A 9,379-nucleotide genomic window follows, 5' to 3' on the forward strand; every position below is an offset into this window, starting at 1 on the left:
GGCTGTGTAGTATTCCATCATGTACATGTCCACTTTTTTTTTTTAAATCCAATCTTCTTTCAATGGGCAGCATAGTTGGTTCCATGTTTTTGCTATAGTGAACAATGCTACAATAAACATGCATGTGCAGATATCCATTTTTACAGAGTGATTTTAGTTCCTCTGGGCATATTCCCAGTAGGGGGATGGTGGGGTCATATGGGAGGTCAATTTTTAGATCTTTTAGGAATCGCCAAACTGTTATTCACAGAGGTTGTACTAGTTTACACTCCCACCAACAGTGTAGAAGTGTTCCCTTTTTGCCACATCCTCTCAGAGAGAAGAAATTTTAATTATAATTTAATTATAATTCTATTTGTTACTATGTCTACCTAAGTCCTCATTTATTTCACACCTAGTTTATTGTAACAGCTGCTTTTTCTTACTCCTGGATTTATTTCTACTTTGATTTATATTGCTGTTTACAATCAAACAAATTTTGGTTTTAATGTGTCTTTCAGTATGTTGCTCCCTGCTCAAAATTCTTCAAAATGTCCCTATTTCCTACTGCACAGAAATAGTCTCTGAAAACATTTACTATTTAGTTAATAAATTGGAATTCAAAAAATAAAAAAGTCAGTTATTCTAAACATACTATTAAAAAAATTTTAAAGCCACAATTTTGTGAAATATTTTGTAAATCTCATATCTGATGAAGGAACTGTAAGAAGAGAATTTTTTTTTCTTTTGAGTCAGAGTCTCACTCTGTCACCCAGGCTGGAGTACAGTGGCTCAGTTTATAATCCTAGCACTTAGGAGGCTGAGTGGATTACCTGAGCCCATGGATTTGAGACCAGTCCAGGCAACTTGGAGAGACCTCCTCTCTACAATAAAAATTTAGCCAGGCGTGGTAGTGCATGCCTGTAGTTCTGGCTACGTGGAAGGCTGAGGCAGAAGGATCACCAGAGCCCAGCAGGTCAACACTGGGGTGGCCATGAATGTGCCACTGCACTCCAGCCTGGGCGTGGGAGTGAGACTCCAACTAAAAAATAAAGTAGCAATACAGGTTGTCAGTTCAGAGTCTGAGACTGAGTTTGGGAGTTATTTAGGGCTGCTGGAGCCACTGCTATTGAGTTTGATCATTTACAATGTCAAGCTTTGAAAACTTAAGTTTCTACCAGACAGTTTATAGCATGGATGATCTATCACAGCAGTCTTATGAATATGGAGGAAATGGAGTACTTTACCATAAACAGTATGTTGACTATGACTAGTCACATCAAGGCCAATGTGTCACTCCAGATATGACACGATGCACCCACAATGGCCATACCCTGGCAGATTTTCCAACCAATTCAGGCACATACTGTAGCTTCACCTCAACCCTTCTATGGAAACAACTTTGAGAATGAGCCACCTTTATTGGAAGAGTTAGGTATCAATTTTGACCACATCTGACAAAAAACACGAACAGTGTTACATCCATTAAAAGTAGCAGATGGAAACTTCACAGATGAAACCAATTTGGTAGGACCAATGATTTTTTTGTCTTGCCTCTGGAGCCACATTGTGACTGGCTGGCAAAATCCAGCTTGGCTATGTATGTGGGATCTGTGCAATTGGATGTCTAGGAATGTTTTGTTTACTAAACTTAATGAGCATGGCAGGTGTTTTGTTTGATTGTGTAGCAAGTGTCCTTGGACATTGTCTTCTGCTCATGATTTTACTTTGCAGTTTCATAATGATATTTCCTTTATAAGGAATGGTAGAAGTCATTCTCACTGCTGAGATTGTTGGATGGTCTAGCTTTTCTGTTTCCAAGATATTTATTTCTGCATTAGCCATAGAAGGATAGCAACTTGCAGTAGTGTGTTCTTGTGCTTTGCTCTATGGAGTCTTTTCCCTAATTTCTGTCTTTGCAACTGAGTTCATCTGAAATGTGGACATTAGTGGGCCAAACAAACAAAAGGACCTGAACTCTTACACTAGAACCAACAAACTGCTGCAGCACAATTCTCATGCAGATTTCCATTTGCTATGGGAGCAATGAAAGTGAACATGCATCTTTTGTTCATTTTTATAGAACTTTTGATACTATATTAGATTTACTGGCAGTGTGACTAGCTTTAAATGTTTGTGTTTATGCACATTAAAGAAGCTATTTCTTTCCTGTTCTTGCAACCTTTGAAAAACAAGTTTTTTCTTTGCAAATTATATTTTAATGTTTTTGATAGACATATTAACTGTGAGAAACCAAGCACAAAGCTGATGGTCTCTTGAAAACAACCCATTCACAGAGAAGACAAAAGACTTATTTCAGTAATATTTTTTCAAGGAATTAAGAAAGGAAAAATTGTATTCTCAAGTCAGGTACACTCACAGCAAAAAAGGGATCCAACTGTAGAATTTTATGTTTGCACTGCAAAAATTTGACACTCCTAAAAATTACCACATGAAATTTTGCTTAAGTTTAAAGATAAAAGAAGTTCACTATCTACCTTATTGCAGACATGAAATGTAAACACTTGCTTAGATACTTATGGTTGGGTTGCTATGTTTCCAAGAGAAAAAAAAAATCACTCACTATTTTTAGAAAAAGATTTAAAATCTTAAAATTTTAGTATGGCAGTTGTCACTATAAAGTATATCTGAATGCTTATTAATTAACATTTTCCCAATTAAATTTTTTAAAAGTAACAATACAGAGTGCTAGCAAAGATATAGAGCAACTGGAACTCTTGTGTATTTCAGGAGGATGTGCAAAATGTTACAACCACTTTGTAAAATGATTTGACAGCTTCTTACAGGACATAGTGAGAATTATTACATAAAGTCTAGTTCATTTACTCTTTGAAACTGTATATAGACTTTTAAAATAGTTCATTACAAAAGCTAAATTGAAAAATAAAATATCCTGAACATTAAGTATAAATGATAGAGTTTTCTTTGATAATACTCAGATAAAATACAGCTTAAGTTGGCTAAAGACAAGAAAAACTAAACCTTTCTGTTTAATAATAATATTATTATTGGTTAAACCTGAATGTACAAATTCTACCAACCTGGACTTATCCCAGTTGATCCTGGATGTAAGAGAAGACCCTCCTCCATGTCTGCTGCCAGTGCTTCCTCACCTGGTCATTTCTGTGGCCTGAGTCTCAGATCTCTAGCTATGGGGCAGGCTTGGATGAGGACTGGGCTTTGGTGAGAGATGCCCCATGCTTCCTAAAGCCACTGGGGCCTGCCCCTAACTGCTGAGGTAAAAGAGGATGGCAAATGACCAAACAGTTCCCAGTCTCCCTATTACCAGGTGACTTCTAGGTCTGGAATCCCTGGGGAGGCAGAATAAGTCATGGGCCCTCCTTGGGAAAGCCATTCTGGCAAGGACTGGCCATCCTCCTCTCACCAGTTGCTACTTTCCATCCCAATCTTCATAAACCATCAGCAGCATTTGATTCAGATGTCCATTTACTCCTTCTTGAACCCTTTGTTGGCACCTCTGTCACTACACTACCTGGCTTTCCTCATACCTCCATGTCCTGGGTTTCTGTTGTCAACTAGCATCATTGTCACGCCCTTGTTGGTCTCCTCGATATGATAGAGAAGCCCCAACCTGTTATCTCGGGATCCATTTCCCATAAGGCCGGAGTTTAGAGCAGGCTAGTGAGAAGATCTCGTGTGCCAATGGAGGGCTGGAGAGGAGAGGCCATGGTCCTCCAGAGGTCTCACCAGTAGATGGGGAAGGGGCAGGTTGTGAGGAGAAACTGAGTCCCTGTGGAAAACTCACTCTGTTCTGTGTTGACACCGGTAGAGAGCCACAGACTGCGTCATGGAGATCGGTCACTTTGCTGCCGCAGACTGAGATTGTTATGACACTTCTTAGAGTCCTTTGAAATTTACATTTGATTCCAGGTGAGCTCTTACAAACCACCCACTTTGGTGCTGAGAGTGGAGGGTATCAGAAATGCTTTTTTCTGCCTTTCCTGTGTTCTGCAAGCCTTTGGTTCATGCTATAAAAAAAGCCCTCATATTTGGAATATCAAGAATGGTTTCCCTTTTCCTGGCTGACCCACAACTGCTAAAGTCAATGCTGTTGAAACCTGATTTTTCTGCAAGAGAACTCTGTGTCCCCTCCCCACCCCTCTGTTCACCCACCTGTCCTCTGCATCTCTCTTAATGGCACCATCTCCTACCCTGAGGTTCAAACCAGGAACTGGATGATTATATTCTTTTCTTCAACACACTCGATCCAAGGACAACTCCTGTGACTGTAACCCAACAGACCTCAAACCCCACCATTTCTCCAGCTCCAGCTTGAATCCAAGAGACCATCGTCTCTCCTGGATGATGGTAGCAGCATCCTGGGTAGCCTGCAGCCCATTCTTCACACTCAGCCAAGGTGCCATTAACGTGTATGCTGGGCGCATCACTCCCTAGCTCACACCACCCCCGAGACTGCATTGCACTTGGAAAATAGTCCAGATTTCCATTATGGCCCCCAAACACACATAATCTGGTCACTGCCCATTTCTCAAATAGTGCAGCCCACCCCAGCTTGCTATATTCATTGCTTTATCTTTGAGATGTCTATTTTCATCACCTGGAGATTTCCCTTCTTGTTCATAACCTAGAGGTTTCTCTTCTAGTTCAGATATATGTGTATGTATTTGTCATAATTCTTCAGCATTTCTATGTGTTTGTAACTGCTACCATGTTGACCAGACATTCTGGCCACACTAGCTTTCTGTCTGTTCCTAGAAACAGCAAGTTAATACCTCCCTCAGGACCTTTGCACCTTCCATATTCTTGCTCTCTTGAGCTTTGCATGCTCACCTCCTTATCATTTAGGGGGTCAGCCTTAATGTCACTTCCTTGACAGTCCTGTCCTGAGTACCCTCTTCTCTGTCCCCCACATAGGCTACATTCTACCCCATTGCCCTGTTTATACATAACACTACCTGAAACTGTCTTGATTTGTGTATTTACCTATGTATTTTCTGTCTTTCTAGCTAGAATGTATGTCCTATAAGAAAGAAGAAGGGGGGGAACACTTGTCCCTAAGCCATGGTTTTAGTTTCAGGCATCTAAAACACATAAAATTTACTAGATGTATCATTAATATTTCTTGGATGAGTGGTCAAAACTCAGTGTGGTTTCAGTACAGGATTTTGTGAGAAAACATCAGACGCATTTGACAAGAGTTGAGCATATTGGAGGCTTTCCGCAGAAAGCAAAAACGTATTTGCCAATTCTACTTTCTCTGTTTCTAATGGTATTTCTTTCCTCTTTTTTGATCCCTGTTATTCATCAACATTCAGGCTCAAGAGCAAACTCTCTTAGAAATGTTTACCTGGCAAACCCCTCCCCCACTATATCAGATGTTTCTAATAATAGAGATACTTTATGTCAGGGGTCCCCAAGCCCTGGGCCATGTCGATACCAGTTGGGGGCTGTTAGGAACCAGGCTTCACAGCAGGAGGTGAGAAGCAGGAAAGCCAGTGAAGATTGATCTGTATTTACAGCCGCTTCCCAGGGCTCACGCTACCAACTGAGCTCTGCCTCCTGCGGATGTTAGTGGTGGCATTAGATTCTCATAGGAGCACAACCCTGTTGTGAACTGCACACACAAGAGATCTAGGTTGCTCACTCCTTATGAAAATCCAATGCTTGATGATCTAAGGTGGAACAGAGGTGACGATGTAACACTGGGGAGTGGCAAGCAAATACAGAATAACATTAGCAATGAGGTTTGGGTGCACAGAGATCATAATAAATCGGTTGCTTGCAGACTCCTGTCCAACCCCTATCGGTGAGTGGGAAGTGAGTTGATATACTCCATTTGTATGCTGCATCTGGTGGCAGGATTTAAGTTAGAATCTGACACTATTTTAGCCCATGTGTGGCCCACTCATTATTTTATTTACCACTTCTGTCCACACCACTTTTTTTTATTGTGAGGACTGGTATAATTATTTCACTATATATTACAATATAATAATAATAGAAATAAAGTGTACAAGTGTTATGTGCTTGAATCATCCTGAAACCATCACCTCTACCCCCAGTCCATAGAAAAATTGTCTTCTGTGAAACTGATCCCTGATGCCAAAAAGGTAGGGGACCACTGTTCTATGTTACAAGAGACTGAAAAGATAAATCAGCATCTATTCTTCAGAAGGAAATGGGGACTTCTGGTCAACATGACTAGTAAGCAACCTTCAACTCTAAATACATGAAAATACTGGTGGATTACACACACACACACACACACACACACACACACACACACACACACACACTATGGGGGGTGACCACAAAAACTAGAATTACCTTTCTTTGGAGGGTGGGCCCCTTGTAGTACACTCAAAATTTGTTCCTCCAGATAAAACAGCCAACCAAAATTATTATCTGGAAGCTTTGAGAAGGTTGTGCCATAATTTGCAGAAGAAATGTTTCAAGTGTGGCAAGCAGGTGACTGGTTCTTCCGTCATGTCAATGCACCTGCCCACACTGTGCTGAGTGTTCAGCAGTTTTTGACCAAAAACAGCATGACCCCATGCCCCACCCTCCTTATTCACCACATCTCTCCCCAAGCACCTTTTTTTTTGTTGTTTCCTCAGATGAAGAGTCCACCAAGGAAAACATTTTGTCAATGCAGAAGAGGTGAAATTTTAAAATGGCAGAATCACCAAAAGGCATCAAAACTGAAGAATTCAAGAACTGTTTCAAACAGTAAAAAGAAAATTCTATATAGGTGTATTTTTTTTTTTTTTTGAGTTGGAGTCTCACTCTGTCGCCCAGACTGGAGTGCAGTGGCTGCTCCCGGCCACTGCAGCCTCTACCTGCTGGGATCCGGCGATCCTTCTACCTCAGCCTTCCAAGTATCTGGTATATAGGTGTATTGAACCAAATGGAGAGTACTTTGAAGGAGACTGAAGTTTAAACAAGTAAGAAAAAATACACAATTTATTATAAATAAATTCCACGTTCATTTGGGTTCCCCCCTTACATATGAACTAAATCAAGAAAAGAAAATCTCCAGGTGATGAAAATAAGGAGAGATCTGAAAGACAAATAAATGGGTGAAATAAAGGTTGAGTGGCCCACAAGTATAAAAGGATTCACCATATCTTAGAGACTTGAGTCTTAAGTCTTAAGTTTTAGCTCTATAAAGATGGAGTTGAGGCCACAGTCCCCCAAGCATGGCAGGGCTCTAGAACCCAGTGCATGATATTAGATCATAAATGGCTGTCCCATGAAGCATGAAGTCATTCTACTACCATGATTAGTAGATGACAAAGAGTTAGCCTCCAGAAACTGGAATCACAAGCCTGTACCACTACTCAATGTGAGGCTAAATTTTCTTTTTCTTTATGATGCAAAACTCCAAGCCAATAAATGTGTCCAAGACCTAGTCATAAGTAACTGTCAAGTAGAAGAAAAATCCAAGTTATAAAATAAGAACACCTTCATACCTCAGGGCAATCTTGAAGAGATTCTATATAATAAAATAATGTTTAAAACCTGCTAAAGAAAAGCTTACAGTTCAGATTTACAAAGCATGCAAGGAAATCCACCTCAACAAGAAAGACAATAGGTGAAACAATTAGGGAATTCACAGTGAAAGAAAATTGACAAAAGAACCAGCTCTAAGGTCCTTTGAAATAAGTTGTTTATTTTTGTTTTGTTTTGTTTTTGTTTAGAATAAATGAGGAATGAGATCCATAATGAAAAAAAATTGGATGGCTCTTTAAAATAGTGGATTTGAAAAAATACACATAAGAATTTATAAAATGAAAAAGCATAATCTTTGAAATAAAGCACTCAGTTGAACAGTAAACTAGACAAAGCTGATGAAAGGATTTTTATACTGGAGGACAGAGCTGTGGAAATCACATACGATGCAGCATAGAATGAGGAAGGAAAGACTAAAAAGTGGAAAGAAAAATAAAGACAGTTAAGAGATATGGGGAAATAAAAGAGAGTCAGCATACATCTAACAGACATTTTAGAAGAAGAGAAAACAGAAATTGAGGCAGAGACAACATCTAAATATAACTGGCTAAAGGATTTCCCATAATTAATGACCCGAATTGTCAGATTGAATAAGCATGCCGTGTTCCAAGCGAGGTCAAAATGAAACTGTATAGCATTAATAATAAAGACCAACTCCTAAAGGCAACTAAAGAAAGAACTTAAAAGTCTCAAATTATTTTTATCTTCAAAAACAATAAGTGCCAGCAGCAGTAACTGCCCAACTAGAGTTATATTTATTTCTGAACACAATCCTATAAAGACTACGAGTGCTTTCCCCTACACAGAATTAGTTAAAAAGTTTAATTTCAACAGGAAGAAAAGGCTGGAAATCAGGTATTGTGAACAAGTATATTGATATAGCTCAATAAGCACTAAATGCAAAAAAAATGTAGTAACTATATTTGAAATTTTAAATAAAGCATGTCTAAAATAATAGACAACAATAACATTCTGGAGAGGAGAATCTTGGAGGAAAGTTAAACATGCTTAGGTATGTATATTGTTTAGGAGAAGGGAGAAGGGATGATCAACTTTACACATTTTTTAGAAAAATATAAAATTAAGTATTATGTTAAAAATGTAAAGGAAACCCTAAAACAATTAGAATAAATTGTATAATCTCTATATCAGTGAAATAAATAAATAAAATACAATAATCCAATACAATGGAAGGCAAGAAAAGAGGGCAAATGGGCAATAAAACAAATGCTGAGTAAAGCAAAGTCATGGCATAAAGTAAGATAAAACTCAAAATGTCAGTGGCCATGGAAACATACAGAGTCTAATCATGTCCGTTTAAAGACAGGCTACTAGTTTGGACTAAAAGAAAGTTTTAAAAATTATGCTGTATATAAAAGATATGCCCTAACAATAAAGAGACTGGCCCCTCACCACATGAGGACACAGTGAGAAAGCATCACCTATGAACCAGAGAGTGGGTCCTTACCAGATGCTGAATCTGCCAGTGCCTTGATCTTGCCCTTTCCAGCCTCCAGATGTATTTAAAAAGTCAAGTAAAATCCAGCTGAGAACTTGTGGCAGAATGTGGATTTAATCCCTGTGAACATGTTTACTCTCATGAACATGTGATGAGAAGTCAGACCATTGTGTTACAGCAATCCCCGTCCTCTCACACAGACACAGAATGCCTTCAGGAATGACCAGAACCCTGGTGATAATGGCATTAATGCTACTAAGAGTTTGATGGCCTAGATGGTTATGACAGGGATCTTGATCTCATGGAGGTCTCCTAATCCAAGATGATCCAACCTACCAGGCAAGTGAACCCGTCCTCATAACATACAAGATCCACCAGCTCCTCTTGTAGACTAACTGGGATGTGGAGAGTGAAAATAGTTAACAC

At 39.2% G+C, this 9,379-nt stretch overlaps 1 pseudogene; it reads left to right on the forward strand.

Annotated features, from left to right (window-relative positions):
- Nucleotides 1–1,127: 1,127 nt before the first annotated feature.
- On the forward strand, nucleotides 1,128–1,915 carry LOC103277223 (annotated as a pseudogene).
- The last annotated feature ends 7,464 nt before the right edge of the window (nucleotides 1,916–9,379 follow it).

The sequence above is a fragment of the Carlito syrichta genome, unplaced genomic scaffold, assembly GCF_000164805.1.
Source record: "Carlito syrichta isolate Samal-C Ts95f unplaced genomic scaffold, Tarsius_syrichta-2.0.1 Scaffold316559, whole genome shotgun sequence".
NCBI classification, from domain to species: Eukaryota; Metazoa; Chordata; class Mammalia; order Primates; family Tarsiidae; genus Carlito; species Carlito syrichta.